General features: G+C 46.3%; 1 protein-coding gene across 1 annotated transcript in view; it reads left to right on the top strand.

Annotated features, from left to right (window-relative positions):
• Positions 1-9,588: 9,588 nt before the first annotated feature.
• GALNT16 (polypeptide N-acetylgalactosaminyltransferase 16) overlaps positions 9,589-17,237 on the top strand; it is an 88,079-nt gene continuing 80,430 nt past the window's right edge. The window contains exon 1 of the mRNA XM_074584857.1: positions 9,589-9,618. The gene's annotated coding sequence lies outside the window, so the exon portion shown is untranslated. The remainder of the gene's footprint in view (positions 9,619-17,237) is intronic.

Below are 17,237 nucleotides of genomic sequence, written 5' to 3'. Positions count from 1 at the left end.
TCCAGACCTACACTGCCTTCTTCGTTCCCACAGCTTGACTCAAACTATCATCCCCTTGATGTTCTTTGGGAATAAGGGGCATTGTGAAGCCCCTTCTCTCATTTCTACGTAGTGCTGTGTTATTGGCATAAGGGCTTTTCCCCGCCCTCAGGGGTACATTGCTCTGGAGAAAGGGAGCGTCAGTTTGAGGTTAAGTGCAAAGGAGACATAGTCAGCTTTCTCTGCGTGCCTTCTTGTATTAGCCCCCACATCAAGGGAGTTTTGTTAAATGTTTTTACAGGTAGAGAGAGTAATGCAAGAGAGCCAACATGGTTAAACTTAGTAAGAAAAAAAAAAACCCAAGAACCAAAAAGCCAAATAAACATGCACAGAATATAATTTCCCATATTCAAACCAGATTCTTCTATCACTGTGAATTCCATCATGAACAGCAGACAGCTGTGGTAAGGATTTTCTGCACCAAGGTTAGTGCTGCGTCTTCTCTTCCCACTCAACTATCATGGTGCTTGTTTCTGTCTTGAATTAGCCAGCATGATACCACCTGGGGTCTCAGTGGTGTTGGTCGCCAGGAAACAGAGCTAAACCATCTTTCTTTTATTATTTTTCTTTGCAAGCTATTGGATAAGTTCAGTTTCTGAGATGGGGGGAGTAAAGAGAACTGGAAAAAAAAAGGATAGAGGCTTTTATTGTAAAATAGAGATGTCATCTTCAGATAACAAGAAACCATTTCCTTGTACAGGAAAAACTCCAGCTTCAGCTATAGCTGATATAAAATATGGCTTCTATCTTTCTTTGCTTAAAAAATTGAAAGATTGTGCCGTGGTTAAGGAGCAAAAGAGAGAAGACATTTATATTTCTCAGCACAAATGTGACAAGTCTGGGCAAAAAGTTACTAGGCAGCTGTCAGAAACGCAGGCTTAAGAGGAAAAACTGCCTGTCCAAACCCCCTCCACAAAAAACTGCTGCTCTGAGGAAGCTGTTTCGCATTGTAGTGTGCTCTGTGGGGAACTGACACGTATCTGTTTCACATCGATTAACAGCAAGTCCTTTCCAATTGATTGTCCTTTGAAAAATGCCAAACGGTACTTTGCGTCAGCTGAGATCTGCCAGTTGCTCTCCCCTTTTTTCCTCTGTGTCCTGACTCTGTCCCAGACTTTTAGCCGTAAATAAAAGCAGAGAGACTGGCTGCTGGTGACAAGTTGTGAAAATCAGAGTGGGACCTCCTTTGAATGCGCTGTGAATAAAAAAAATTGTTATCCCTACTTGTCTAGCAAGGGCTATAGAGAGCCCAAATCTGAGCTATGTGTATATAGTTTGATGTCAGATTTTTGCTATTCAGATAATGCTTTCCATATGTTTTAAAAGCATTACACCCTCTTCTTTCCCCCTGTGGTTCTCCTGTGATATATGGGTAGCGATACTAGATGTTGTTCAGCTGCATATCTCGAAGCGCTGTGCTGATGTCTTAAAGACCAGCTCCATTTTGCAGGTATTTTCCCCGCATTAGAAAGAGTCAGTCCAAGCTGTAAGATTAGAACTTAAGAAATCCTTACAGAGCCCTGGAAAATACCAGACTAGACAGCCCATCTCTTAACAAATTGGTTACGGGGGAGAAAGCTTAAAATTCACAGGCCTTCAAGTGCATGTTGTGTGCACGATAGCCATCGGTGACAACCACTAGATGGAGCTGAGTATTAGACATCCCCCCCAAAAATACAGAAGTACCTTCTTTTGGTTTTCTTTTTTTCTCTACCTTGTAAAATGGGCATTAGGACTCTTAATGCCGCTGGGCTCTGGCCCCATTAGCTCCATGTCCCCCAGTTCCCCTCCACTGCTTTCAGGGTTTCCAGTGCGTAGTGAAATATCGGAGGGTGTTCTTGCTATCAGCAGGGTTGAAGCCCTGCTGCAACTTTGGACAAAGGAAGTGTGTAAGTACAGGTAGATAGATGTAAGAGCTAAAAAAGGTGGGTTATCTTTCTTTCACTCAATTGGAATAATCGCCAGTTAAAAACAGAAGGGCTTCCAGCAAGGCAGCATCCTGTAGTTGGATGTGTTTCACCACCGGCTGTGGCTTGTCAGTGGGTTTATAGAAAAAGCTTATTTCTCATGATGGGCTGCAGTAGGGGAAAAGGAGGAGAAATTGCCGTAGCTATCAGGTGTGTGCTTGGGTAATAACCTCATCCGTCTCAGCCTGCCTTGCCCTAAACATGGAGGGAAAGGAGCTAAGGGAAGCCTGGATGGATCCTTGTCCTCCTCACTGCCTCTTTTGCTCAGGACCTGCCACTCTGGAAGGTGAGTCCTGTGCTCTGCAGGGGACACCGGCATGGAAATGTGGCTTATGAGTAAAGCCCAGAAGAGCTGAGTTTGTCTACCTTAAAAGAAACAAAGAACTGAGAGACAAGGAGATAAATAAGAAACATACTGTGGTGAAGAGGAGGGGAATTGTCATGGTTTGCTTTCTAGTCTGGCTAGGACAGGGGGTTATGGACTTAAATGTCAATGGAGGAGATTTAGGCTAGTCATGAAGAAAATCTTCCTTATGGTATGCGTTGCTTCATGACACAGGTCACATTGCTTCCTCACAAGTGCGCTGACTGGCTCCCCAGCTGCAAACCATCTGTGCTGCCCACCGACAAACCTGGAGGTGATGAAAACGGAAATATTTTAGCGAACTCTGCCCATGGGCACTTCGTTCCCATATGTGCTACATGCCCTTCGGTCACCTGCTGCCAAGACTGACACGCAGCGCTTCTCTCTGAACTCTTTAATTAATGTGTGCCTGCTCTGGATTTTTATAGCTCTTAAAAAGTAGCTGTGAGTGGTATCTTGTATCAGAGGGAGGTTTTATGAGTGCTCTGAAGCTTGCCATTGCTACTGCTGAGGAGGTGACCTTGGCACGTGTTCCCTCCCCTTTGCTCCTCGCACTATGTGTTAGCGCTGCGCTTTGCTTTTCCAGTCAAATGCTTCAAAAGAGGACACATGAGCCAAATGAGGTCTTGTTGTTTTTTTGTTTGTTTGTTTGTTTTTTTAAATGCAACTTAGTAGCTTTCCAAAAATCCCTTCTCCCTTGAGAAGAAAGACAAAAACAGACCTTCAGACCTAAACAAACTTTCTCTTGCTAAATAAGTACTTGTTTTTTAAATCTCAGAACTTCACTTGGGGAGACAATGAAGACAGTAATCTCACCAGCCTTGTTTTTCTATAAATTGCTGTGAGTTTGTTGGAGGAATTTTTTGGTGGTGTCTTTTTGGTTTTTTGGTTTTGGTTTTTTTTGGTTGTTTTTTTTTTTTTTGTGGCTTTGTTTCTTTTTTTTCCCTAGGAAGTTAAATGTACCTGCTGGACAAGGAAACAAATTGTGCTGGAATCAAGATGGGAAATACACACCAGTAAAGGCAGCACGATTTTCTCACTTCTATCCTTACAGGCCTGTACTTATATCCTGAACAAAGATAAAGGGGGAAGCCTGGAAAGCACAATCAACTTGAAGTTGAAGGGGATCCCAAAAGCCATGGGGTGCTGTGTGTTAGGCACACTGCAAAAAAATACCCCAAATTATCCATGAGGGCAAGGATGGGGACGTAGGAGTTGCTGTGCTGGACTGAAGTCTACTTGGTTCAAGATAATTTAGTGGTCAGTAGTGAGAGCTTGGTTCTCCCTAGATAGTTTGTTTTTCGCACTTCACGTTTTTAGGGTGAAAAGTGATTTATATTTCATGTGGTAGTTCGAGGAAAGCTAGGCAGAATTTTTCTAACAAGTCTGCTATCACCAAGACATGTGGTAGTGCCTGCCTTGCTGGGGATGAGTGGTATGGTCAGCAAGATTTAATTTCACCTTCCCCTCTCTACAATACCCGGCAGTGAGTAAACTGCCAATGAGTTGGTTGGCTGAAAAAGGTCCGGTAAAGTGGCTGCACCTGTTTCTACCAACACAAATTCTCAAACTGCATTCAAGGCTTGAACAGGAGAAAGACCCCGATTGATACAAAACTGCTTCGGTTTGCTTGGCTGAAAGGCTCCTGTGCAGATCTGGTTAGTTAACTGACGGTTAGTTAACAGGGCATTTTACAAGGAAGAGCTTCAGAGTCTTCACACAGATTGACCTTTGAAATAGTCTATTCTCTAGCTGGCTCTTCTTTTTTTTTTTTTTTTTTTTTTTTAATGGGAGATGCAAGGAGTGATGGTAAATGTAGGCATCTGTGGAATGAAGTGCTAGTGTTCAGGCAGGTTTGGTGGTAAGCTACACAAGCTATTTTGTGCATTTTAACCTCAAAGATGTCAATGCTCTACGTGTGCTGGTTGGATATGGCAAAAACGACTTCTTCGTCCTCCTTCCTATGTTTGTCAGTGGATTGTGGGGATAGCAACATAAAAAGATGTTGGGGAACAATGTCAGAGACGTGTAACCTGGCTTCCCAATTACAATCTGTGGCAGAGGAGTAGAAACTCCCTCTACTTGTGTGCTAGTCTTGCTGCTCTACAGATTTGACATGGAGGGGACAAAGAAGGAATTCAGGTTGCTTTTGTGGTCCTCATTACCTTGGCTGAAACCATTCCTGCCCATCAACACCTGCACTGTGCAAACAAAGCCCTTGTAAGGTAAATAGTGGCAAGGAGAAAAATGAGCCGACATCATCTGTTCAGGCTTGAGGAACACCATGGCTGTGTCTTCAGCAGTGAAGTACTTAAACATCAATGGTCCTTACTAGCTATACCTATTAAACCCCACTGAGATGCATCAAGTGACCTATTTTCTAAGCTACTAGAGGCTGTCTGAAGAAGACCCTCTGGATGTCTCTCTCTGTCATGAAAGCCAGAAATTTAGACCTCATTACATGGTATTAATTACTATTTTGATTGGGGGTGGATTTTTGGATAGTCTTTTTGTTTATCTAACTGAAATTTGATCTGATGATGCTGTCAAGGGGGGTGCAAAGGTCTGTTATGTGGTTATAGCTCATTCCCCTGGCAATATACTGCTATAAACACCTCAAAGCCAGCAGCTGTGTCCATCCTAAGAGAGCTGCACTGGTTTAAAGCTGTCAGTATATTAAAGCAGTATTACTTGTGTATCAACAAGCTCCTCTTTCTTTTAACGGTGAAAACATGTAATGAGTAAATCGCAATTTTTTTCAACAACAGAGAATAAAAGGCATTAAATCTGTGCGTCCCCGCCTCAGGCTCCTGGCTAGGTGCGTTTATGCGCTGCTGGCAGCCTGGACCCCTGCTGCCACCCAGCAGACTTGTACAAAAGGAGCCTGCTGAGGAACCGGGCACTGGAGTGACGCTGAACCGAGGTGGGAGTTTGTCACAGCACCAGGGGACCAGCCTGCCTCGGAAGCAAAGGAGTAAGAGGCAGTCCTGGGGATGGAGCTCCCCCATTCTTGCTTCAGTCATTACGGACCTCACAATTTCACCTTTTGCTCCTGTTCCCTGTTAAATTCACATCAATGACACCCAAACCACACGTGACGAATGTAGGAAATGCGTCACTGCTCCTTGAGACAGCTCCCATGGGGAAGTCTGTCCTTGTCGTTTCTAAAACCTCAAATCTCTAGAAAGGGCTGATGGTGCCCTGGTAGCTGAGCTCGTGCTTCATCAGGTGGGGTGGTGGTAGGGCATTGCGCCTCAAGTGCGGCGTAGCTGCAAAGGGTGGAACAGTGCTGGAAAAAATGGTTCCCATAGGCAGCAAAATAGAATGGGGGAAAAAAAAAACCACTAACACAAAACCAGAATGAGACTGGGGCATTTTAGGGAGATCAAGTTGCTGAACAGGATTTTCAGAGCTGTAGCTGTTTGCTCTTCAGAGAGGGGAGGAAAGAGCTTTCCTTAAGGTGTGTCAGTCCCAATTCTTCATTTCTGACCTCCCTGACATCTATAAACTATCTTCTGAATCTCGCTTGAAGCTGTGAACTCCCGACTTCAATAAATCCACAGCAAAGCATGACACGTGGGCTGGGGTCAAGAAATTACAAAATCAGCGGAGGCACAAAATCAGAAGTACCTGGAAACCCTTCTATATATTGATGCGCTGGCTGTAGCTCATTTATTGACTTCTGCTCAGTCTAGGGGCAAAAAATGGGCACCTGGATGAATGTGCAGAGTCAGCCTCAGTTCAGCTCACGGAAAGCAGTGCCAGGTTGCTCGTTTCGATGTTTTATTAGTGAAAGAAATGCATCTGAGCCAAAAATGAACTGCAATTTTTGTTATTTATATGGCAGTGGCCGGTGGCCTAACTATGCATGGAAATTTGGGTGAGCCCCAGTTCATGATGAATGGGCAATGACCTAATGGTCTCATGTCACCACAAATCATTTCTGTTGCAGATGATTTAAAACAGCTTCAGAGTTAGATGGATAATGTGCTACTCGCACCCCAGATAATAGCCAGATCTTTTGTCATCCTTATTCCTCTCCCATGGTACCCCAGATTCACCAGCCCTCAGTTTTGTCTTGCCTCTCCTGGGGTATGAGCAATCCAGCTTCTCCTTCTTTGTCCTTACCGTACACCTAATTTCACTCACTCTGGTAATTGTGCTCTTCTATCTTTCCAGCAGGTTTGTCCCTAAGCATCCAGGGCAGCGCTGAGCATGGCCAGGAGAGGAACAGCCTCACGGCTTTTTCTTGCCATGCATGGGACACCTGGCCAAAGAATTCCTGGCATTTCCCAACATCGCTCCTCTGATGAGTAGTCTCTCTTTGTGGCTCCCTCTGAGACTCCAGGAGGCTGGACTTTCATTTCCAGATCCATCGGACATTTTTCATTGTGATTCCCATTTGTCATTCTCAGATTTACTGGCTCAGACCTTTCATTTCCCACTTCCTCACATCACGAAAGGCTGTCAACTTGCGTTATTTAATGACAGGGCTAGTTTTCTGCTAGCGAGCAGAAAAGGCTTCTCTTCCGTCGCTGTTGATTACTCTCACATTGCTTATTCTTAGCCCTTTTTTTTGATCCAGAACCTGAAGGAGGAGAAGGCAGGAGGAGGGAGATCGGAAGAAGTGGAGTGTTTACTTCTCCTTGCCCATTAAGGATTGGGATTTTTCCTTTCTGGGGTGTGGTAGTTGTCCTCCAGCTTGTTCTGCAAACCTCCATCCTTCTCCATCTGTTTGTTAACTTGGTCCATCCTCCCTTGCCATGATTCACTCCCTCCTCACTGGTCTCCTGCCTCTGGCACACATACAACCTGCTGGAGAAAACACACGTGTTTCTGACAGTGTCTCACCTCTGCTCTGCGGGGTTATGCACAAGATTGATTGGTCCCAGAGCCGTCCTATCATTTTGCACTCCATCACCGCGTGAGCTGGTCACAGATCAGCAAAGGCCACCTGCAGACTCAGGTGAATGCTAAGGCTGCAAGAGCAGTGGTGAGACCATGGCCACACAAATCTGTACTCATTTCAGTCACGGGGCAGCCTTTAAGCTGGTTCTGTTTGAAGCTTTCAAATCAATTTAAGACATAGCCCAAAGCAAGAGGCTTGAACTCACTGAAATTATCCTTTAAGCTGCTGTGAGGAAAATGGCATTCAGCCCAGGTCTGGAGGAACAAAGTCAGCCACACAGAGCTGACATGGCCACGCTGGAGCAGGTCACTGGCCATGGGTAAGGGGCATCTGGCAACTGCCACCAGCCTGCCCATGCTGTCCCTTCAGCTCCAGTTTTCCGCTTGTGGGCCATTTGCAATGACGTGCCCTCAGAGACAAGCGGCTAAAGCCAGGACAATTCTTGGTGCACCATGCAGGATCCATCCATCTGCTGAAGCGCCACTGAAACAGACAAAAAACATTTTGGGATGCTTCTGGCAGAGGATCTGGCTAGGAGCTGCTGAAAAGAGACCTTGGCCCAGGCCAGGCTGAGAACTGCTGCCCCTGTCCTTCGAAGTGATCCTCTGCCCCGTGATGCGGCCTCACTCTGCTCCACTCCTGCCGGGAGAACACACAGCGATGGTGACAGACCCCCCCTGGCTGCCGTCAGGGGCCTGCCGTGTTAATGAGATAGCCTTCATCCATACATGGCTGGCAGCATCCTCTCAAATAAATCCTTTTTTTTTGTTTATATGTTTTAAAGGGGAGCGTTTGCCTATTTGATGGCTGATCTCTCTCAGCAAGAAGAGAGACTGAGGAGTTTGAGGCTGGTCAGGGACGAAGCCCAATATTTCAAGCTGGCTTTTGTGTGTAGTAATTGCAGTAAAGCACAGTCCTTCTCCACTTCATCATTACGCGAGCATTTTCCATCCCTTCGGATACATAAAGCACCATGCCTAACAGGGTTCACAATAAACTTGTGCACGGGATGTGATGACTGGACTAAAACACGGGGATAGGTCTGTCTATGGACGAAACATGTAACCCACCCTGGGTACAGCTGACTCAGCTTCTCCTTTCCAGAGAGTGAATGTCCATGGGAAAGGTGCAGGTACATTCCCAAACTGGAGGGACTCGTGTGTGCCGACACCTCAGTTTTAACCATCTCTCCCCATCCCTCACATGGAGGAAAGCTTTGACTCTTTGAAACCTCAATTCTACCTCCACATCTGACCCCTGCCTCTATACTGAGCCAAAGCATACCCTCTTCAGTCCCAAATCCAAACCCTCACAATGTCCTGATGAATTTATACTTGGCAGGCTCAGCTTTAGTGCATTAGCTCCTCTGCAAGAAAAAGAAGAGCTAGCAAAGGAGGGGAGAGCAGCTGGCTTTCTGATTTACAAATGCTTTTGTTGCAAAGCACCTCAAAAATGACAATTTACAAGGGTAGTTTCTCAGAAACAGAATGAGCCTCCTTTCCCATTCAGGGAAAATGTCCATGTTTCCCTTTTTCTCCGACTCTTCCTATTTTTCCTTTTCAACAAACATTGTTATTTATATGCTTTAAGAATAAGAAGCAGGTTTTTCCTTGCAAATACCAGAAGGGCTTAACCTCAGGCCATTCTTTGAAAATGATTAGCTGGAGCATGCTCTGCCCCTGCTGAGAGTTAGGAAACGGGGCTGTTCTCCCTGGCACCACTGCTCAGAGCGGAGTCTAATGACATTGGATCTTTGCTCTTGAACAACAAGCCACCTTAAATCTGGATCCTGGTCTCACTGCAAACACTGGAAGAGAAAGAAACGCCTCGGGAGATGCTGTAAAGCCTAGATGTAGGAACTGAGTTTTTAAGTTGGGCTTCAACGCTGACTTTCAGAGGGGTGGCAAGAGTTGCCTTTGGGTGGGCCAGAGCTCGGAGGGCACAGCCGCCATCGCTGAGGTTGGAGCAGCCGCCCGTCTTTGCACAGAGCAAACCCCAAACACAAGGAGACTGCTTGCACGACAGCCATCAGGGACAAATGAGGACGTGATGTTTGGAGAGCAGAAGAGATAAACTAAAATAAAAAGTGAAATAGATAAAATCTATTTTAAATCTATTTTTATCCTGGATTATCTTGGAAGGTTTGTGGAAGTCCTTGAGGGCTGGAAACCAGTCTGAACAACGCCATCCTTCAGAGCTTGGCAGGAACCAAACGGCCCTACGAGACACAGCTGTCCTCCTAGCAAGCTCCTCCCTGGACATGATGATAAAGGAAACCTGGTGCTTCCTTCCCAACTTGCTCTGTGCCTGCTGCCCTCAGCTGCTCCTGTGGGTGCCAGGTAGGGAAGAGCTGCCCCTCATCCCTGGAGATGTGGGTACAGGGGCTGCTGCTGCCCAGATGGGGCAGGAATGTGGTGTGTGAGAGCGCCCAGTGTGTGTGTTTGAGGTGCTGTGATGGTGGGGCCTGAGCTTACCCTGAGCTGGGGCTCGATCAGAGCCTGCCTGGCTGACATGGCTGCTTGGAGCAGGAAAGAGCCGGGCTATGGAGAATGAAAGGTCGGTATTGTGCTGACGCATGGTGGTGCGACTGTGCTGAGGTTGCACCCAGGATGTACATAGGGTTTTAAAACTCGGGCCTATTGATATGGTTATTTTTGTCTATATGGGTTTTACTGTGCTAAAACAACCTATAAGTGTTCTTCAGTATGCCATTAAGCAGTACGATTATAGTTGTTGCACGTAGGCTTTTTCATCCTCTCTCTGCAGAGAAAGGTATGTTGCAGTGGACACATTTGTAGAGGAATTACGTGCATAAGTAATTATATATTTGCTAGAGATAGCACATTTCTTTGATCTTGCCGTGACCTTCAAACAGAAATGGTCAGGCTTGCGATGCCTTTTAGCGCCTGTGGGAGATGTTTTCCTTGTCTTTAGCCTGCATCAGGGAAAGTAGTGCCTGCTGCAAACCCGAGTTAGACTTGAAACTTATCTAAGTGTGTGAAACACATGTGCGCACGTGTATATGCGTGCATGGATGTATCTCTGCATCTGAAAATGCTGCAGTGGTGTGCTGAGCATCTCTGCAGACATGCAAGCATTCAGATGGAAGAGTACCACTTCTACTCACGGTGACTTAACCAGTTTCTCTCATTTCTCACTCTTTTTTCTGGCTGCTGTGCTCCCACAGTGACAGCTCTTCATTGCCAAGGCTTGCATTCAGGTATTGGAGACAATTATGAGGAAAAATGAGGGGTCATTTTTTTTAAACAGTGAAATCTCTTACATCATAATTTCCATCCCTTTTCTGTGCAAAAGTGGTGGAGGTCATTTTGTTCAGCACTTCTACAGCATTCACCTTTAGCGGGGAGAAAATATTTGTCCTAAAATGTGAATATTTAAAGAATATGAATCTGACCTTTCCTATTACTATTAGAAATGTAATCTCTAGTATGTTTCTTTATTATACAGTGCATGTTATAAAAACGGCTTCCTAATGATGAAGCACCTTGCCTTTCAAGGAGAGGGGGAAAAAAAATCTGGGACCCCTTCATTTGGGAAAGGGGAAGGCTGGCTGAGAGGACAAATCGTGGAGGTAGTGGATAGGGTGGATGGAGAACTGCCGTGCACCAAGTCCCACTGCTCTGGGACCAGGGGGCACTCGGTGGAGCCTGTAGGAGGTTCTTTTCCAACAAGTGAAAGACAACGCATTGTTGCACAGTGAGTAGTGAAGTATTGGACCTTGCTGTCACAGGAGATGGTGGAAGCAGATGCTGTTAATAGGTTAAGAAGGCAGTTACTTAATTTATAGACTCTGTTCCCATAAACAGATCCTATGGGGAATAGCAGGACTGAACGCTCCAGCATCCTGCACGAGAGGGGCAGGTATCCCAGGGGAATATGAGAGGCATGGACTGCAGGAAGGGGCCAGGTGTATGAGCTGTCCCTAGACAGCATCTCTTCCCACCACTGCTGGGGACAAGGTGACAGGGTGAAACGAACCATTGGTTTATCTCAGTAAAGCATAACTTACATTCTTGCTAACTATGTGTCAAATGCTACGTTTTCTAGCAGTCCTTTGGGATGATGTTTTGTAACAGATAGCCCCTGGTGTCAGGTATGTTCATGGTGAGGCTGTCAGCTCAGGCACTGGCACTGGGGAGCTTTGGAGGAAAACCCTGCCCTCAGGCTTGCACCTCCAAATCTCCTTTCATTCTGTGGGACACGATCAGCAAATTGGGATGCCCATGTGCCTGCTACAGGATTCAGGGCTGGAAAGGGCCTGCAGGTGCAGAGACACCAAACAGGGATGATGTGAACTTGGTTCCCCAAAGCAAATGTACTCAAATCTTCACCACCTTCAGCTGGAGTCAGGTGCTCCCAGGACCTCGCAGCATCAGTCTAGGGAGGTTACTTGTACCTGCGCTGAGATCATTCATGCCAGTGCTTCTCTTGCCACCCCAACTGTCATTGCACTTTTCGTGCTTCATTAATTCTGGGTTGCGACACGGCACAGGTCAGCCTGGCTTTCTCATCCTCCTGCGCCGCATCGGTGCTTAACCCCAATGTGGGAGACAAATGGTGAATGCTAACCTGTGATGCTGACCTGTCCCACCGCCAGCAGAGGCTGGGGGGCTGGTGGCGTGCAGGGGTTTAATTTCCAAATTACCAGTCTTACCAAGCAGAGCTGTCACCAGTCTTATCACAGCAGAGCTGAGGGTTTCTCATCCAAAACGACTGGCTACCTGCATGATGCCAGTGCAAGGGGTACCCATGCTGGATGACTTTATAAAGTCGGGAGAGGACAGAAGCTCCATTTCTGCAAGAGCGTCAAAATAAATTAGCGGCGTGTTTGTGGAAGCTTAGGAATACCTAGATTGTTGTTTAAAGCGATCGCAATGGCAGAGGATGCTGCCAGGCTGAGACTGCGTACCTTACTCTTAAATCAGAAATGGTGCTGCATCGATGGAGGTGTCTGTGCGTTGCCCCATGGAGTGCCCTGGTGTCTTCCAGACTAATGTAACTGCTTGTCAGCCTGCTGCAGGTCAGCAGGTTTTATTGGTTGTAGTTCCACTGGAGCTATCATTTCAATAAATATTCTTGCCATCCTTGCAGTCCCCTTCTCCCACCTCTCTGGGAGTAAAGATGTTCCAGTATAATAAAGATGGAAAAGACAGAAACTGATAAGTCTTTAGCATTGTGTTGATCTGCCTGGATCTTGCTCCTGACATTACAGGGATGCCTGATGTGCTCTGGACTCCAGCATCTTCCCTGGCTTTTTTATGCTCTCTACTTGCCACCTGGGGATAGATCTCAATCCCAGCAGGCAGAGATTATGGGATCAGCCTTGCTGCAGGGGCACTGCAGTGCCTCTGCAGTTGACCGATCTGTGGCTCCTATTTCTGGGTTCCCTTCAGCCTGGACTTTCTCACGCTTGGTGCCAGGGCTGGAATGTTTTGGAAAGTTTTCCATTAATTGTCTAGGCTATTTTGAGTGATAGAGCTTAAAAAATAAATACTTCACTGTGACTTTTAGGAAAGTCAAGCATTTTTTCGTTGCATTTGACTCAAACCCAGTCTGCTGTGCAGGGTGCAAGCCCCTTGTATGGGATATGCGAGAAACTGGGTAGGATATTTTTCACAGGTTATTTCCCAGATTGTTGTATTTTCACATGGAATTCTTCTGTAGTGGAAGACGGGAGTTTCATCATTTTGCCAGATGAGTGTTTCAAGCTGCTTCTGCTTTGCAGCCAAGAGGACTCTTATGAGCACTAACCTGGTAGATACATTGAGCTGTAAAAGCCTCGAATTTCTATGAGGATTAAATTGCAGTTCGGGTCACAGTTGGCGCTGTGATGGGCTGCCAATAAAGGAAAGCAAATTGTCATCAGATCGTAATAAAAAGATTTTATTGTTAATTAATTCTGAGCACCAGAAAAAGTGCTACGTGCTTTACCATAAAGGTGGGAAATAAATCCATGTCCTAGAAAAGATGCAGCAAGGAAGAGAAGCAAATGATTTGAGGTGAGAAAAGGAGATAAGAAAAGGAGGGAGAGTGAAAATTTATATCAGGCTCATAAAGTGAATCAGGTTGATTATAAGTGTATCTTCTAGTTAATAAGTTATATGAATATGTAATTATTACTACTTAAAATATTTATTCTGTTTCTACAGTTTTAAAAAATTACATGAATTTAGGGCATTTTCCGTTGCTGTTGGTAGCTCCTGCCTGATTCTGCCATAACTCTGCTCCTCACTAAGGCTACGCCTGGTCTGGTGGTGGCAGAGAGTTGGGTTACCTGGCTCAGAGAGGCTTAGTGGGACCCCCTCCCAGGGGGAGAGGGGGGGTCTTGAATCCCAGCTAACCATCTCTGAAGACTTCCCTGGCTCCTCCATGCTGTCAAGGGAGATTCATCTTGCTGGTGTTTGCCTTTCAGCAGATGATTTTTCTCTTTGTACTTGAAGAGCACAAGTGTAATGTGGAACTGTTAATTACAGTTTATTGGGAAATCTTCTCTATGCTCTTATTTTCATTAAGAAACATACTAATGAAAATAACGTTAAGGTTACAGTGACCTTAAATAGCACTGAAGACAATGTTTAACTGTACAATTGGAAGCAACTGAAATCCTAGTTCCCACTTAACCACATGCTATTTGCCTAAACTTGCCCCTGAGTCGCTCCCCTCCACCACCTTACCGTTTGCATGCTGGCCAGAAACAATGAGCCAGAAGGTATTTCTGTCCTGATCAACATATATGCCACCCTAGGCAGCTTATCTCCTGTTAAATGTGGAAATATTTGGCATCTGCCCTATTCTGATTGAGCACCAGGATAAGTTAAGGATGGAGCAGCTCCCAGGGGAGCGGTTTGTCTGTCTGGGCTTTCTACAGTGCCTGTGGCCACGGTGTCGGTGTGAAGGGCAGTACCTGAGACTGCCGGAGCAGTATCTAGCTCTAGGCAGGGCACGATTGACACTAGCTGTTGGATTTCTGGCGCACCTTGTAGTTTCCCAGTGGTGACTGAGGCCAATGCTGTCGAGAGTGATATATGACCTGCGGCACGGCAACATGGATTTTCAGAAACTCACATGCATACCCATGCCCTCTGACCTGCATGAGAAAGTTTTTGTTTTTTTTTTTTTTTTTTTCAGACAAGGAGAGTATTTCAGGCAGTTTAGGAATTTGGCCAATGTAGATAAGTAATGCAGATAACATTTTTCTTTTTCTTTTCAGCAACCAAGCGGTGGCACACACTTTGCCATCTTGGCATGAAGGTAGGGGTAAACATGTCTCGGAGGCTTGCAGAGGTATGATTTAGATTTGGATAAAGGGCACAGTGACATGCTATGGTCATCAGAGGAGCCTTTCATACTTTATGGGGAAAGGACTTAAGCTCTTTCTGCCCATTGGGACAAACGTTTCCTCTTCTCGCTCCGTTTCCTGTAGTTTTCCTGAATTGAAATCAGGGATGAGCTCTGAGTCCTCTCCCTTCAATGGGTAAAATGCTTTCGGCCACTCCTACCTACCAATTCGTGACCTGGAAGCAGATCATTGACCCTGCTTGGTAAAAGCTTCATCAGGGAAGGTGAGTGTCCAGCCCAGGGGTGGGCCAGAAGAGGAGGAAGGAGCCACTTGGTGACAACAAGTTCAGAGAAAACCATCTTGAGATGTCTCACCTTCTCCCAGGCACCCTGCTCTGCCCTTGCAGAAGGAGCTCCTTGAGACGTGGTCTCTTGTGAAAAATCCCTGAACTGAGGCTGCTCTTCCCTTGCATAACTCTTCTAGGAGCCGTGACAGAGGCTTAGCTAAGAAAAGTACCAGAGCTGTTTCAGCTACGTGTGTAGATGTGCTTTGGAGTGTGAATTAAAAGAAGGAACTCCTGCAGCTGGAGGGCTATAGGGAGCTAAGCCGTATTTATTTCCTTTTTCCTCGTGGCTTTAAAATACAGGACTTTCTGGATCTTCAGGCCATAGCGCATGCAGCATGCAGGCAGGAGACCAGCTGGGTGCACAGGACTTTCCTGCAAGGTGGAGCTCAGCTCCCGGCCAGCTGTGAGCAGACAGAGCTGCCTTTCCCTGACCACATGCTCTTGTCCCAGCAGGATAACATGCCACACTTGTTTTTCTCTGGAGCATGACCTGCTGTGGTGGGCTGACCCTGGTTGGACACCAGGTTCCCACCAAAGCCACTCTATCACTCCCCATCCTCAGCTGGACAGGGGAGAGAGAGTACAATGAAAGGCTCATGGGTTGTGGACAGGGAGATCACTCACCAGTTACCATCATGGGCAAAACAGACTTGACTTGGGGAAAATTAATCTAATTTATTACTGATCCAATCAGAGTAGGGTAATGAGAAATAAAACCCAATCTTAAAACAGCTTCTCCCCCACTCCTCCCTTCTTCCAGGGCTCAACTTCACTCCCGATTTTTCTCTACCTCCTCCCCGGGAGCAGTGCAGGGGGATGGGGATGGGGGTTGTGGTCAGTTCATCACATGTTGTCTTTGCCCCTTCTTCCTCCTCAGGGAGAGGACGACTCCTCACACTCTTCCCCTTCAAGTGTGGGGTCGCTCCCATGGGAAACAGTTCTCCGTTAACTTCTTCAATGTGAGTCCTTCCACAGCGCACAGTCCTTCAGGAACAGACTGCTCCAGCGTGGAGCAGTTTTCCTGAATTTCCTGAATCCCTTCCACAGGGACACAAGTCCTGACAGCAAACCTGCTCCAGTGTGGACTCCTCTTTCCATGGGGCCACAGGTCCTGCTAGGAGCCTGCTCCAGTGTGGGCTTCCTGTGGGGGTCACAGCCTCCTTTGGGCATCCACCTGCTCTGGCGTAGGGCCCTCCATGGGCTGGAGGTGGATAATCTGCTCCACTGTTAACCTGCATGGGCTCCAGGGGGACAGCCGTCCTCACCACGGTCTTCACCACGGGCTGCAGGGGAATCTCTGCTCTGATGCCTGGAGCACCTCCTCCCCCTGCTTCTTCATTGACCTTAGTGTCTGCAGGGTTGTTTCTCTTACTCCTCTCTCCTGTTTGCTCTTCTGTAAGTTGGTTTTTCCCCCCTTCTTAACTATGTTATCCCAGAGGGGCTACCACCATCGCTGATGGGCTCAGCCTTGACCAGCAGTGGGTCCCTTTTGGAGCCAGCTGGCATTGGCTCTGTTGGACATGGGGGAAGCTTCTAGCAGCTTCTCAGAGAAGCCATCCCTGTAGCCCCCCCTGCTACCAAAACTTTGCCATGCAAACCCAATACACCTGCTCCAGCCCCTGAATCCTAATGCTGATTTTTCTTTAAATGTTCTTAGCTAAACTCTGGATGACTTTGTTCAAACTGTTTCCAGAGTCTAGACAGACCTTATGTTCATGTTTCAGATGGTACTTCCATGCCTGGAGGCCACAAATACAGAGGACCTGATTTTTCAGATCAGAGTAGAGCTAAGAAAAACCCTTTGGCGTTCTCCAGATGTTTCATAGTTGAAAGCACAGCTACATTTTATGTCAGATGACTGCAAAAGCATGCACTTTGTCTCACCATAACTATAAAGCAGTCACACTTCACTAATTTTTTGAAGACAAATCTGGACAACGCTTGTCTTTTCTTCCTCTGCAACAAAGACCTTAATTCTATCTGGGCAATTTGGGACAGCAGATCTGCTCTCCTGGCTGTTTTTACCAAGGCTGTCAGCCAAAGACACAAAACTGTCTTCTTGAATGCACTGTTTAATATTCATGGTTCTAGGAGATCTCTTTCCACTGAAGGTGATGAAGATTAAGGCCTTGTTGATTATAAAGAAAATAAGATTCTTAACCCCCTACATAAACTTCTTCCCTGTAGCTGGTCATATTCCTCCCTCCCGCTTCTGTGTCTAGATTACTCACCAAATACTTAGCCTATGCTTATATTAAAGAATCAGCCACCTGGATTGTCAAGGGGTCCCTTATATTATTCCACTGTCCAAA

Source organism: Larus michahellis, chromosome 4 (genome assembly GCF_964199755.1).
Source record: "Larus michahellis chromosome 4, bLarMic1.1, whole genome shotgun sequence".
Lineage (NCBI taxonomy): Eukaryota > Metazoa > Chordata > Aves > Charadriiformes > Laridae > Larus > Larus michahellis.
Note: the sequence above shows the minus strand (reverse complement) of the source record. Positions and strands in the feature narration are given on the sequence as shown.